General features: G+C 38.0%; 1 long non-coding RNA gene across 1 annotated transcript; it reads left to right on the plus strand.

Moving 5' to 3' along the window:
* Positions 1 to 648: 648 nt before the first annotated feature.
* On the plus strand, positions 649 to 11946 carry LOC140142786 (uncharacterized). Its single transcript, XR_011857583.1, has 3 exons — positions 649 to 708; positions 7178 to 7279; positions 11842 to 11946. It is a non-coding gene; the product is annotated as an uncharacterized lncRNA (long non-coding RNA).
* Positions 11947 to 16306: the final 4360 nt, after the last annotated feature.

Raw genomic sequence — 16306 nt, forward strand, 5'->3', positions numbered from 1 at the left:
CACAATTTTCGCCTGAGGTCATTACTATTCCCAGGATACCACAATTCGACCTATTCACAACATTAACAGCCAACTCTAAAAAAAAAAAAAAAAATTGTTTGTTTGTCCTCCACAGCTTTGAAAGAGGATGTGCGGCGGGCGGATTGTTTTTTTTTTTTTCATTTTTTTTTCAGATTTGGCGTATTCCTGAACCTAGCTAGAGCTAAATGCTACAATCATTCATGGTGACTTAAAAAAACCCTGACATTTTGTTTCTTTAATATGCAGTTAAAGTTATAATTTGTGTTCATGTCATAGTCTTTTAATGATTTCAAATGCAATGTATTTTGAAGTCACTAAAAATAATAGACTAGGCCTATGACATGAACACAAGTTATAACTTTGCATATTGAAGGCACAAAATGTTTTTTGGGGGCTTTTTTTAATTTTCAATCATGAAAGATCTTAGCATTTAGCTCTAGCTAGGTCCAAAGATACTCCAAATCTGAAAAAAATTGAATTTGACTTATTTTTATTAAAAAAATTAAATTAAAAAAAAAATATTGGTCAGGCCTTAATCTGAGGAGCGGGCGGTGGAGGACAAACAAACAACTTTTTTTTTGGCCTAACTGGTGATAAGGATCTATTTTCTTTGATTATTCTTTATATAGGTAGAGACTCGTTGCGTTGAAGACTTCTACTGCAACAATGGGGTTGCCTACAAAGCGGGTATGTACTCTCACTTTGGAATCAAAATCGGAATCAAGAACAAGATTGTTCTAAATGATACTGCCATTTAAGAGATATTAAGATTTCTTTTATCAACTTCATGAAATGGATACATAACTAGTACAACACTTTGAACCGGGGGACAAGGGGTGCCCCTTGTGGGTGCCTCCACCAATCCCCCACCCCCTCCTGCCTTTGAATGCTCGCTATCTTGATATTTTAGGCCATTTTGTGACCATTTTCATCAAAGTGTACTGCTCTTGAAATTTGCTTGCCCCACATATCTCTGGAAATCTGGCTACACTTCTGCAATAAAATGTGTGTTGTGTAAGACTAGTGTTTGAGTGTGGGACATCTGAGATAATATCAGACAGTCAGTGACTGTACATTTCCCTATCTTGGGCTTCACTCCTTCAAACTGCACCCAGTCAAAATGTGACATGATCAAGGGGAATGAGTCACATGTCGGCAATTTTCATTTAGAGGTTTTTTACATCATTTTCTGGCAGGTTATTAATGCTACATTTTGATGCAAACCCCATCAAAATCGGACATCTGGTTACCGAGTTATGAGCAATTTTTCAATGGCTGAAAACAATATGAAACAAAAGAATTTGAACACTGTTTTTGCCGATATCTTAAAAACAATATTAGCAACGTCCGACTCATTCCTCTTGATCATGTCACAAATAACAAATGAATGAATTCCACTGTTTGGGGCAAATTTGGCTAATATTAGGTAATTTTGAGATTGAACCTAAAATTCAATTTGATGGCTGATGAGCATGGAGGACCACCAATAATTGTTGTCCATCTGAAGGAGATTGGATTAAGGGACACTATAAAATGAGCTCCATTGCCGGTTCTTTTACGTATGTGTACCGTATGGATGAGTTATAATGTTGATCAACAAAGGTAAGGGACTGGTATATCGATAAGCTTGAGGGAACTGCATACAGTTACTACACTGTTCAATAGCCTTATTGTGATGTGGCGGGAGTTTTTAAAAGCACAGGCCCTGAACAAAATATGATGCATGCGCATGCTGCCAGGCAAGGAGCAATGGGAAGTGTGATGATGCTCGCGCATACTGCCAGGCAATGACGTCAGAAGTCAACTCATCTATACAATAGAATTAGCGCTCTTCAACCAGCAGGCCCATACACAGCTTTTTTTTTCAACTTGGCAGATGATGGGATTCCATCCAATTTTCAGATGTTTTGAGTATTTTCTGCTCATCTTTGGAAAGTTATTTGTTTGAACTTGTCCAGGATATGAAGCAGGCCAAGATTGTATGCAATGTAGAGTTCTTTGCAGTAATTATGAGGATGTAGGTTCCTTCCTTTTGCTTTTGAAGGTTCATCATGCTGCCTACTGTTTCAGCTGCTACTTCTGATGTGGTACCGATGTTTATGTTTTGGTACAAGTTAATAAATGGTTCCATTTCTGCATTTTCATTGTGTTTCATGTAAAAGGCTCTCCATGTTTGCTCAGGTGTGAGTTCTTTCTGATTCCTGAACAGTTCATACTCCAAGTATCCTAAAATGCACTCCTCTGTAGAAAACTGATCAGATGATGGTCCAGGTATGTTGTCGATCAGTACTTCAATTTTAGCTTTTGCTTCTAACATGAGTGTGGTTTTATCTTGGTTAGTTCCTTCTGGATGTAATTCATGTGAAAAGGCTTCTTCTGCAGCATTCTGTAGTTGCTTTTTGTTTTGTGACATTCTTGCATCCCAATTTTCCTGAGGTCTGTGCACATATTTTTCAGAATTACTTCACACATATCCTTAATGTTATCATTGTCAAATTCCACAGATATTTCACCTGCACCAAATTGTTCAGCTGGCATTTCTGGGTTTAAACCAATATCTTCAGAGATATCAACATCAACTTCATCAAAAGACCTGTTGCAGATGTGACACTGGAACATAGGGCTTTAGACCCCCATGTCATCATTTTGTTGATATGATCATTTGGACTACCTATACCAGCTTTTGTCAACTATGTCTCTTCCCAGCACCATGACTCTCCTTTTTTTTCCCTTAGATTTGTTGACAGCCTGAATCACAGTTGTTGGACACCAAGAATTGTGCTGAGCATCTGAACTGGCACTAGAGTAAACCTCCTAAATCTGACACAAGCCAATTGCTATGCAGTGTTAGATAATTATCAAACCAGTTTGCAATCCACGCAATGTGGCTCAGACGAATCGTGTTTCCTGGCATTGCTTATTTGTAAGGACTGCATGATGAAGCTCCTCAGTTTCATTAAGTCAAAGATAGCCTATGCTGTCTTTTATACAACAGAGTTTGTCTGCAAGTTGTAGGCCGCATCCCATTAACCTGTTATATCTGCAGGTTGTAGGTTGAGTTCCTCAGCTACATGGCTGACTAATGAAAGGGATCCACCAACTGATGTTCTCTCTTCTGTGGTGGCATACACACCATCATAGGCAAAGTGGACACATTTTATTGCCAGCTGGTCCTTGGACAGACCTGTTGTCACATAATCAATTCTCATAAAGACCTCGAAAGGTAATAGTCACACACCAATGGGTCAGGAAATTCTTGCTGATGTTTTCGCCAGCCCATAGGGCTGGTACCTGTTTCTGAGATGGGGTCTGTGTACACTAAAGATTAGCTAAGATTATAGCCTTCTTCTATTGGTATGAATTTTTTTTTTTTTTTTCGTGGTGGAAATGTTTTTGATGTCTGCTAATTCGATTTGCAAGGAAAAGAAAGTATGTTTTGCCGTTTCAACGAACGAAAACGATTGAGTATTGCCAAAGTTATGTTTGAATTAATTATGACTTAAAAGTTATCATAGGTTAGGCCTACACATATAAACATAAACTTGTTCAGCAATCAGCATATCAAAAAAATGACATGGTCAAAGCACTCCTATAATCTGTGGTCAAAGCGGGGGAATGATCACGAGGTCATATCAGTGGACTACTGAGCATAGCATGATGTTTGGTTGCCTGTGAGTGCATAATTGATATGTTGATAACAGATCTAATAATGTTGTAGTATCAAAATCTTCATTATATGGACCACATTGAAGTCAAAGTAATTATCTATCCTATCCTGTATCGTTTTATGGATAAAATTGACTTAAAATGTTAGTGATGATATTATTGCTATCTTTAACATCAGTTTTGTCTTTTCAACGGGAAAAATCCGATTGAAAATAAAGTTTTTAGGGGCTAGCTATAATATTGAACAATATATCCCATATTTTGACATGCACTTATAGAAATAAATAAATTATTGTCTTACTTTATAAATTATAAATACTGTAAAATGACACATAACTAACTAAAGTGAGGCCAATTTCTATCTTTTTTATTTGATTCATAAAATTACATTCAACAAAATGATTGAAGACTGAGAAAACACACAATGCAGACTATTACAGAATGGAGTAGGTTAGATGCCATGTCCATAGCTTTGCAGGAGTTTCGGACTAACAATCAACACATTCAAAAAATACAGTTTAAAAGTGAAGATTGTAGTGAATGATCAGTCCTTTATCATGTGCTTGCCACTATCTACTTTATAGTAAACTATACATTGCGAAATAATATAAAATTATTTTAAAATAAAATGTGCATGTAAGTTGAGTTAACATAGCGAATTAACTAACAACTGCAGTGTATTTCTTGATTTTAATAATAAGCATGGGTAAAAGCAGTAAAGACAAAAATACAGAACAATTTGGAGTAATGAATTAAAGAGTTGACAGGAGTTATAGGAGTTAATGTTTTTGCTGTTTCAGTGTGCATGTTCTCACCATTGATGGTTTGGTGAACTGTCATGTAACATGGATGTAAGCGTGATCCTAAAAATGCCTTTCACGGTGACCCAAACTATTTACAAGACCTCTTCTGCATTGAGGCTGGCCTTCCCTTTTAAAGGGAATTTTTATTGACTTGTGGAGTCAAATTCCCAATTTTGAGCATGGTTGTTTGATGGCATGTATACATCCCAAATTAGACAATGAGGTGAATTGACTTATTCACAAAAATAATAATAATAATAATTTATTCTTATATAGCGCATTACATCAAAGACCACAAGGCGCTGTATGTGTGCAATGGCTTCTTCTATGACAAACTAAAATAAATAGCTCTTGCACTTGCATGCTGGAATGCTTAGCATGATGATGTGTGGTGCTGTGACCTATCCACAAAAAAAGTTTTGGAATACAGTTCCTGGCATGGAACAGAAAAGTGTCACATAAAGTGGACCGTTGTGACGTAAGGTGTTTGTGTGATCTGTATCTGGTCATGTGTTATAAGTTGGGACCCCTAGCTTTCGGTAACACATGGGAAATTTTGAAAATTACAATGGCTTCCATCTTGCAGCTAAGTAACATCTTACCAGATGAGGCTTGTTTTCCTGAGCATTTTGACACCTTTTTAATGAAAATTGGCCAAGAATTGAGCTGATGCTCAAAAATATATATGTGACCAGTCACAACAAAAGATACCTCTTGTCGGTACCTACATAGATCATATTTTGGTAGTGCAAGTCAAACACCTTTTTAACTTTATTCTTTCTATAATCCTATTGTTGAAGAGGATAATAGGATATTATCTATAGAATGGTTATATAGCTCTAATCTTTGGTTGCTTTAGATAAACCCTTCTCAAATGGTGGACAACAAAGCATTGCAATTTGTATAGGTACACATATTAGCCAACTGTTAACAAAGAGAGGACATTCCTGAACCCTCGTTACCTTGAGGATGATTTGAACTGACCACCAATTAAAATGGCCCCAAAAATGTGATACAGAACTGTTTTCGGTTTTTAGAGAACCTTTAAGGGTTCTCCAAAATTAAAGAACATTTTCAAGAGGTTCAAGAGGGAGGGTTCTCCTGAGAGGACAAAAAGGGTTCTACTAGAACCTTTATTTCTTAGAGTGAATTTGGTCCATTTTTTCTTTGCTTTTGCATCATTCAAGTTGTGGTTTGTCAGGAAGGATGCTTTCTTGCATGTGCTGGCCTTGGATATTGTAAAGTGTTGGAGATTTATCAAACCAGCTTGCAATCCACGCAAAGAGGCTCAGACGAATCATGTTTCTTGGCATTGCTTTATTTGTAAGGACTGTGTGATGAAGCTCATCTGCTACCTCTCTAAACAACTGGGTAGATTCTCCTGTATGTAGTCTTTCATGAAGTCAAAGATAGTTGTTGCTGTCTTTTATACAACAGGGTTTGTCTGCCCAGATGACCTGCAAGTTGTACGCCACATCCCATTGACCTGTTATATCTGCAGGCTATAGGTTGAGTTCCTCAGCTACATGGCTGACTAATGAAAGGAATCCACCACCCGATGTTCTCTCTTCTGTGGCGGCATATACACACCATGATAGGCAAAGTGGATACATTTTATTGCCAACTGGTCCTTGGACAAACCTGTTATCACATAATCAATTCTCATAAAGACCTCGAACGGTAATAGTCACACACCAATGGGTCAGGAAATTCTTGCTGATGTTTTTGACTTGTGGAGTCAAATTCCCAATGTTGAGCATGGTTGTTTGATGGCATGTATATGTCCCAAATTAGACAATGAAGTGAATTGACTTATTCGCAAAAAGTATGTGTGCCATGGCTTCTTTTACGACAAACTAAAATAAATAGCCCTTGCAGTTGCATGCTGTAATGCTTAGCATGACGATGTGTGGTGCTGTGACCTATCCACAAAAAATCATTTAGCTAGTTTTAGAATACAGTTATGGCATGGAACAGAAAAGTGTCACATAAAGTGGACCGTTGTGACGTAAGGTGTTTGTGTCATCCGATTCTGATTTCCTGAAAAGGATTAGGCCTAAAAGAAATGTTTGATTGGTGTAACCCGGCCGACCCTAGAAATAGACTTTTTTCTTATGTTTTTGCAAAAAAAATGTAAAAAATTGAAATTTAAAAAGAATCGAAAAAAGTTCAAATTTAAGCAAATGTGTGTAAAAATAATAATAAAAAGTAAAAAAATTGCCGACCGACCAACCCTAATTTTTTGTTATGTTACGCCAATCAAACAATTTTTTTAGGCCTTATCCTTGATTTGCAGTTCAGCCTAAACATCTTGAGGTGTGTGATTTTAAGCAGTGGCCTACACATCTCAAAAGATAAGGCCCAGTTTTTACCTTAGTGCAACTTTCTCCAGGCTTGACAAAAAATTGAGGGGCGGAAGAATACTGACCTGGGACATGGGGGAAAGTTCTCACGGCTCGAAATGCTGTGATAAAAGGCATGATTTTATGAAACCAGGGACAAAAATGTGACTCAAGTTTGCATATCCCATTATGGTCACTTGTACTAACCATGCAGGAGAATAGATAAGAGTAAAAACAAAAAAATAATTAAATCGGTTCATCTGGGCATTCTTGTATTTATTTAAAATTTTGTGTACTTTTTGATATAGTATTTTGTTGATGATGGACTTTTCTTTATCATGACAGACGCTTTTGACAAAGTATCCACACTGGAAGATAAAGCAACGTGAGCGTTTACAGATGCCAATAAAGATTGTATATGGAGAAGCATTCCTACAGCTATTAGAGGTAAGGCCACCTTAATTAAATCCTGAATCTCAAAGCAGCCACCTTAATTAAATCCTGAGTTGCAAAGCTGCCACCTTAATTAAATCCTGAGTCGCAAGTCTGCCACCTTAATTAAATCCTGAGTCGCATAGCAGCCACCTTAATTAAATCCCGAGTCGCAACGCTGCCACCTTAATTAAATCCTGAGTCTCAAAGCTGCCACCTTAATTAAATCCTAAGTCGCAAAGCAGCCACCTTAATTAAATCATGAGTCGCAAAGCAGCCACCTTAATTAATTCCTGAGTCTCAAAGCTGCCACCTTAATTAAATCCTGAATCTCAAAGCTGCCATCTTAATTAAATCCTGAATCTCAAAGCTGCCACCTTAATTAAATCCTGAGTCGCAAAGCTGCCATCTTAATTAAATCCTGAATCTCAAAGCTGCCATCTTAATTAAATCCTGAATCTCAAAGCTGCCACCTTAATTAATTCCTGAGTCTCAAAGCTTCCGCCTTAATTAAATCCTGAATCTCAAAGCTGCCACCTTAATTAATTCCTGAGTCTCAAAGCTTCCGCCGTAATTAAGTCCTGAATCTCAAAGCTGCCATCTTAATTAAATCCTGAATCGCAAAGCAGCCATCTTAATTAAATCCTGAGTCGCAAAGCAGCCACCTTAATTAAATCCTGAATCTCAAAGCTGCCATCTTAATTAAATCCTGAATCTCAAAGCTGCCATCTTAATTAAATCCTGAATCTCAAAGCTGCCACCTTAATTAATTCCTGAGTCTCAAAGCTTCCGCCTTAATTAAATCCTGAATCTCAAAGCTGCCACCTTAATTAATTCCTGAGTCTCAAAGCTGCCACCTTAATTAATTCCTGAGTCTCAAAGCTTCCGCCTTAATTAAATCCTGAATCTCAAAGCTGCCGCCTTAATTAAGTCCTGAATCTCAAAGCTGCCATCTTAATTAAATCCTGAATCGCAAAGCAGCCACCTTAATTAAATCCTGAGTCGCAAAGCAGCCACCTTAATTAAATCCTGAGTCTCAAAGCTTCCGCCTTAATTAAATCCTGAGTCGCAAAGGTGCCACCTTAATTAAATCCTGAGTCGCAAAGCTGCCACCTTAATTAAATCCTGAATCTCAAAGCAGCCACCTTAATTAAATCCTGAGTCGCAAAGCTGCCACCTTAATTAAATCCTGAATCTCAAAGCTGCCACCTTAATTAAATCCTGAACCTCAAAGCAGCCACCTTCATTAAATCCTGAGTCTCAAAGCTGTCATGCTCGTTAGTAAAATCCCTTGTGAAAATCTGGTTTTTTCAACAAAAAGGGGAAAATAAAACTCAAAATTCCTATTTGATTTCAAGTTTTCAACTCAGAGAAGAATTATTTTGTAGCTGTGACTTTATTTGTCTACTATTCCAACATAAACAGAAGTAAACACTGAGCATGTGTGAGAATTGCTTTGTGCAAAAGCAATCAAGTATAAAATAATTCAGCTTAAGAGTGATAGAGTGAGCAAATGCCTGACCGACTGACAGCCGTCAGTTGGACCATCCTCCTTATGATGGAAGCCAAATGTGATTTGATCGTTAAAATCATAATGTGTGATTTACTCCACAGCGACGCCCTCAATTTTTCTTGAATTTCTACTTTTTGCAATGCCCAATGGTGTACTAAAACACCATGTGAAAGATAAAGTCTGAAAGTGCTCTTATTACAGTAAAATGTAAGTTTTTATATTAAATCCGGAGATCTCTGGTTTTATTACTAGTTCACCGATCGAGTGGTGGCTATTAACACATCGCGTGCATGTGTACTATTGAATTATTTAGTCAGTGACGTATAAGTGTGTGCATATCGCTATTCATCTTACGTCTTGTTTGTTCGCCCCAGCTGTGTTAAGTGAGCTAATACATGCATTGTAGGCGCTGGAATGAAATAGCAATTTTCTTCATTTTGGCTCATTTATTTGGCTCAAAATTAAAAGGGGACAATGTGATCAGTAAAAACTAACATTTAAATAGGAATCTATTTTTATGCAACTCACACATTATTGCTTTAATGTGATTACCCAGCAAACACAAAACGTTTTCGACATCATTTGCAAAAGGTTATAAAAGGTTGTCAGAAAACGTTTAAATGTCGGGTTATATAAAGGGTATATTAAGAGTATAAAACGTTTTCATAACCTTAAAAACATTTTTGATAATCTACTGCTCAGCAAACAAATATGTTTTACAGAAAACGTTTTTAAACGTTTAAAAATTTAAAAATGTCGGGTTATATAAAGGGTATAAAAATGTTTTAATAACATTCCAAAAACATTCTTGAACACTTGATACAAAACATTCTAAACAGAATGTTATTTTCGGGTTGAAAAAATATTTAGCAACAAATGTTTGCCCAAAATATTTGCAATAACGTTTTAAAAACGTTTTCATGACCTTTATATAACCCGACATTTAAATGTTATTAAAAGGTTTTGAAAAAAACATTTTAAAAACATTTCTGTGTTTGCCGGGTTCATATATTTTAACATAATGTTATTTAAGTATTGACAAAATGTTTGGCAAAAATGTTTCCAAAAATAGTTTACAATAACATTTTTGAAAACATTAAAAAATATTGTTGTAGTGTGTTTTCATACAAAACGCTTTTAAAACGTTATCATGACCTTTATATAACCCGACATTTTAATGTTATTAAAACGTTTTTACCTAAACCAAAAGCCAAAATATAACTTATTTAAAACGTTTTTAAAACGTTTTTGTGTTTGCTGGGTAAGCATGATAAGTATAATAAAATTCATTTCAAGGCAGAGTCCAACCTCCCATATCCGGACCTGTTTGAACATGTGTACATGTATGTGTGCTTAATTTGATTTAAAAAGTTAGTAAAATAGATGCCATTCCAAATGTATCATTACTATTACATTTGCGGAACCTTGGCATCGTTTTCGACCCTCCTATTATGTTATGTTATGTTATTAAACTGATGCATAGTAACAATGATCATTGGGTGGGGGCTTATAATACCCTGAAGGATGTTGAGGGCAAATGTCATTTAGGGGTCAAATATGAAATAGCTTCAATTGGGCTCAAAGTTGGTGTATAAAGAGGACGGGAACACAATGTTAACACAGTATTTCTGAGAAAACCTGACAGACCAAGGAAAACGAGGGTAGGCAGATTTCTTTCATGTTTTGATGGTTGAGCAAGTGTCACACGTTATGCACACTGGTGACCCTGAAAAATTCTCACAACCCCTCTAAAATGGCCCTCTTGTTTTTAATGTTTTACAGAAAAGACAACTCACAAAATTAAAACAACAGGGGTTTTGTAAGTTGGGTTTTGAAAAGATTTTATGTGGTCTGCCATAGAAACTGTATTATTAGTTTATCATATGTGAAACAAAAGAAGGCATCTTGAATGGATAAAGACACCAAAACATAAGGCCGCAGAAAAATATTGTTTGCTTGCCCTCCAGTGGGATTTTTGTGGTGGGTCGGTAGGTCGGAAAAATATGTGCCCATCCACCACAAACTGGTCGTAAAGTCGGCATTTTTCATTTTGAGATAAATCAAAAACAGTATATGGATTTCTATGTAAAATATATTAGGAATTTGACCTTTGATGAACCATAACTTCAGTTTCAGATGTCAGATGAAGCTGGTTGAGGTGTCATTTTAAAGCTGAAAGTGAATTCTTTCAAAATCTGGAATAAACAGAAAATGACCTAGAGCCGACTTTACTACCACTTTGTGGTGGATGGTCACATACCGTATTTCGTCGAATAAACGCCCCCGGGGGCGTAACATTTTCCCAAGGGGGGGCGTTTATTAGAGGTCATTTTTAGCACGAAAATCCCGTTAAAATCATTAGGTAAGCTTAAAAGTCACGCTAAAATGACGAACTATGACCTTTTGGCACTGACTTTTGGTTCACTTCGGTTCGGATGCCTGATTTTCGCCATTTATTGCTGCTATCATGACCATGTGAGCAACTTGGTAAGCTTACTACACAAGATAGCATGGAAATATCGAATTTTGAAACATCTTAGTTGAAAAAAGTGGTGGGGGGCGTTTATTTGAGGGGGGGCGACTATTTGACGAAATACGGTATATGTTTTTAATTACTCCCTACTGTATATGCCTAGGCAATGAGCATTGATCATGTAGATCAATACTTCAGACCATCAATATGCATGACACACCATAGAAATAGATTCAATTAGGGTGACTAAATACTTACAGGCATAGTTATGAAATGTTTTATGAGTTTACAGTAATGATTTCCTTCTTAGCAAAATGTTGGTGGCCAAATTTAGCTTAGAAATGAAAATTACACACAGAAAAAGGAATAAAAAAACCATTAAAATTATAAACTAAAATCTAAAAAATACTTTTTTGAAAAGAGCTGACCCTAATTTTGGCCAATTTTGAGTTGGTCCGTGGAGGGCAAGCAAACAATTTTGTCTAATGTAAACATGTGCCATCATTAATTGGTCAATTCATGGTGTATTTGTGATGAGTCATTGTGGAAAAAAACTACAACAATATTTCTTCTTTTTGCAAATCATTTCAGAATGTAACTGCTGAAATGAAGTCACCTCAAACGACCCCTGCTACAAGCAAAAGTAATCTGTGTGGCAAGCATCACCAACAGCTTGCAGGTGAAGCCTCAAGAAAACACCACAGTAAAGAAACATCGAGTACAGATGATGACGACATTCAAGGGGAAAAGGATAAGAACATGAAAGAAAATGATGAATCTAATGATGATGACGGTTGCCACAGGGAAGACAAAACCAGCAGAAGAAAGAGTTCAAATGGTGACCAACTTACGACATCTACACCTAAGGTAACCCAAGATGCCACAAACATTGAAAGAAAAAGAGAAAACAGAAGTTCCCCAAGAGAAAGAAGGGTGATAAGAATAGCGAGACTGTACAGGAACAGTCAGTGGAACAACATTTAAGTGAGAAAGAGAGTAGCTCTAGTGCTAGTGGGAGAGCAACTAGCAAAGTTCTTGAAGAGCTGGTGTCTGCAGACTCAAGTATGGATGTTGGGTCAACTACACATGCAATAGGAGAACAGAAAGAATTGACGGTAGGTGTAGCCGATGTGCAGGGTGAGCCTTCATCAAAAAAAGCGACAAAACGTAAGCATCGCAAACGGAAGCATAAGAAGAGTAAGTCACACCGTAATGAAAGCGATGTGAAGAGCATAACACAAGGACAGGGTGGTGTCTTAGAAGTGGATATGGGGGAACAAGAGGAAGAGCATTTGATTGAGGACAGTGATAGTGAAGCTGTGCCAAAAAAACGAAAACGTAGTCGTCGCAAAAGGACAGACAAGAAGAGTAAGTCACACAGTAATGAAAGCGATGTGAAGAGCATGACACAAGGACAGGGTGGTGTCTTTGAAGTGGATACAGGGGAACAAGACATAGAGCATTTGATTGCGGAGAGTGAAGGTGTAGGTGTAGAGTGCAAAGGGGATGACACCAAAGGTCCTCAAGATGAGAGTATAAAAGGCAAGATTAGGAAGAGCAGTCCAAAGCAGCCATGCGACAATGAAAGTAACAATCCTGCTGACAAAGAGCCTCGGAATACTGAAATGGCAGTGAACAGTCCATCCAGTAAAACTTGGGACGTTATTAGTAACTCAAAGACTGAACAACAGGAGAAAGTAACAGATGTCAGTTCGAAAACAACCACATCAAGTGAAAGGGTGGATAAGAAGAAAAAGTTGCACAGAAATAAAAGAGAGAAGGAGAGCATAACACATGTACAAGGGCAAGATGATATTTTGGAAGTGAATATAGAGGAACAAAAAGTTTCGATTGAGGAAAGTGAAGATGCAACCGTGAAGAACAAAGGAGGTGACAGTCAAGACACCAAAGGTCCTCAAGATGTCATAAATGAAAGTATAAAATGCAAGACTAGAAAGAACAGTCCAAAGCAACCATGTGACAATGAAAGTAACAAATCTGCCAACAAGGGGCTTCCAAACGCGGAAATGACAGTGAAAAGTACATCCGGTGAAACTAGAACAGTTAATAGTAGCTCGAAGACTGGAAAACGGGAGAAAGTAACGGACACCAGTTCCAAAACAACCACCTCAAGTGAAAGTAAAGCCACTAGTCATCATGCCAGAACAATGAATGTAAGTCGGCATACTCGCAAGTGTGTGGTACGATTATCAAGATCACCTGTTAACAGTTGGATGCGAAGCCCTGAAGACAATAACACTGTTTTGTGTAGTGATGTTAGCGGCAAGGAAGATAACTCCCTTCTGGAAGCAGAAGATGATCAACTTGTAGAAGAAAGAAAAGAACAGGATTCTGCGATATTGGAGAAGGCAAAGACTGTAATAAGCCCCAAAGAAATGACAAGTACTGAAGCAAACCCTGTAGACTTTAGTGATACAGAGCGAGAACAACAGAAGAGCAACAAAGAAGAAAGCATGCTGCAAGAAAAAGACCTTCAGCTTGGAAGTAGTCCGAGTCGTCATGAAGAAACATCAACTTCTGAAACAAAGGCGGAAGTTATTAATAGTAAGACTCCGGGTTGTAAGAATACACCACCAAATCCAGCAAGTGTTAACAAACTGAACACAGCATTGGAAAGATCAGCAAGTAAGACTGTGTTAACAGAAACTGAAGAAAGTCCTGTGCGTACACCCAGTCTGTCATGTGGTAACACATTGGAAACATCCCCAACTGAAAAAGCTGATGATCAGACGCAAGAAAGTATACCAACTACACCAAATCCATTAAGTGTGAGCATATTGAGCACCTCATTGAAATGAACTTTGACCCACAGGAACCAGAATTGAACCTCTTGGACTTGCCATCAGATGGGTCTCATGAAGAGGCTTCATGGTGTGTTATTGATTCTAGCTCTTCATCAAGTCTGCTGGAAGAAGATGTGATGCAAAAGAATTTGGATATCTTAAACATGGATTCATCCTCTGACAGTGATGAGGAAGAGGGCCACGAAGAGTTGACGTCAAGTGCAAAGAAGGATGTGTTTTTAGTGAAACAATACAATTTGCATAACACTGAAAGTAACGTGTCATTGTTTTGCGATGAAGTTTTGCCAGCTCGTGAATCGCCATTCGAAGATGAAGTAGGTGATGAGAGAACTTTGGATGAGAGTAGAACTGATCAGGTTGAAACTAATGAGTGTAGTTATACAGAAGGAGTATCAATGCTTGATGACAGCAGAAGCCATCTGAAAGACATCTCTTCTCCATCAGGTCAGAAAGGTAGCTCCAGTTTGACTCCAAGGAGATTGTTTTCTGATGAGTCCAACGCATCTCTTGAAACTCCCACTGATGAACGCGATATTAGTGCAAGATATGCAGACAACAAGTTTCAACAAGAACATGAGCCAATTTGTGACAAAGAAGGAGTCGATGAAAGGAACATATACACGCAAGATGGTGGTAACAAATTTGAACAGAAAGATAGGCCTAGTCCAAGTGACAAAGCACTGGATATTAGTGCAAGATATGCAGACAACAAGTTTCAACAGGAACATGAGCCAATTTGTGACAAAGAAGGAGTTGATGAAAGGAACATAGACACACAAGATGATGGTAACAAATTTGAACAGAAAGATAGGCCTAGTCCAAGTGACAAAGCACTGGCTGATGAAAGCTTTGTTGGTTCAAAAGATGCTGACGAAAGTTCTGAATTGAAAGAGGTTATTTTTCCAAATGAAGAAGTAGACACTGACAGTGATAACAAGATCATGAAGAATAAGTCTTGTGAGCCTGTGAGGAATATACACAATAAAAGGAAAGACTTGGAGAGCTGCACATCTGTCAGATTTCCCGGACCTGACAAGAAGGCTGACATCGATGCTGTTGCCCAGATGACTGACATTGATACTGGTGCCCTAAAGGCTGACAATGTTACTGATGCCCAGAAGGCTGATAATGTAGACAATGCAAAGAAGGCTGACAATGATGTTGGTGACCAGAAGAGTGACAGTGATGCTGGTGCGCAAAAGGCTGACAATGTTGCTGGTGCCCAGAGGACTGACAATGAGTCTGGTGCCCAGAAGGCTAACAATAACAATGATGATGTTGCCCAAAAGGCTGACAATGTTGTTGGTGACCAGAAGGTTGACACTGAGTCTAGTGCCGATGATGCTGGCAGAGAGGAAAGTAGCTACAATGATAGTCAAGATTCAGGGCTAGGAAAGATGGATATAGAATTGGTTAAAGATTCAGACTCTAACACATCTACCAGACGTCAAGCCATTGCCAAAACTTGTGCCCAGAAGGCTGATGTTAATACTAGTGGAGTGCAAAGTACCAATGGTAATCAAGACATATGTCAAGTACAAATTGATTCAGCATCAGTCCACCGTCCGTCGGACACAAGTAGTCGTCATTATGAAGAGGGGAAAGATCCTCAAGATTTGGAGAAAGCAAAGGTCAATGTAGACCTATTCTGCAATGCAGACCACCATGGTGCCCAGAAGGCTGATGATAACACTACCTATGATGATAATCATGGGATACGTCCAGTACAGATCAATTCAGCACCAATGCACCATCCACAGGGTACAAATAGAAGTTATGAGGAAGAGAGGAAAGAAGAGAAGATAGATCCTCAAGATTTGGAGAGAGCAAAAGTCAATGCAGACCATTATTGCAACGCAGACCATGATGGTGACCAGAAAGCTGATGATAACACTACCTATGATGATAATCATGGGATAAGTGCAGTACAGATCAATTCAGCGCCAATTCACCATCCACAAGGTACAAATATATGTCATGATGAAGAGAAGAACGGAGAGGAGAAAGATCCTCAAGATTGGGATCGAAGAGATAATGACCTATTCTGCAACCCAGATGACACAGAGAGTACATGTGGTGAAGAAAGCGAAGATCTCGACTTAGCAGCTACATCTCTTGAACTCCATGCTAAAAGTCAGAGTCGAAAGAAAGTGCCAACTTCCATGACAGGGTATGTGAAGAGAAGACGTATCGGAAGAAAGAAGAAAGCAACAGATACGATGGGATCAAAT

This window comes from Amphiura filiformis, chromosome 20, assembly GCF_039555335.1.
Source record: "Amphiura filiformis chromosome 20, Afil_fr2py, whole genome shotgun sequence".
Classification (NCBI taxonomy): Eukaryota; Metazoa; Echinodermata; class Ophiuroidea; order Amphilepidida; family Amphiuridae; genus Amphiura; species Amphiura filiformis.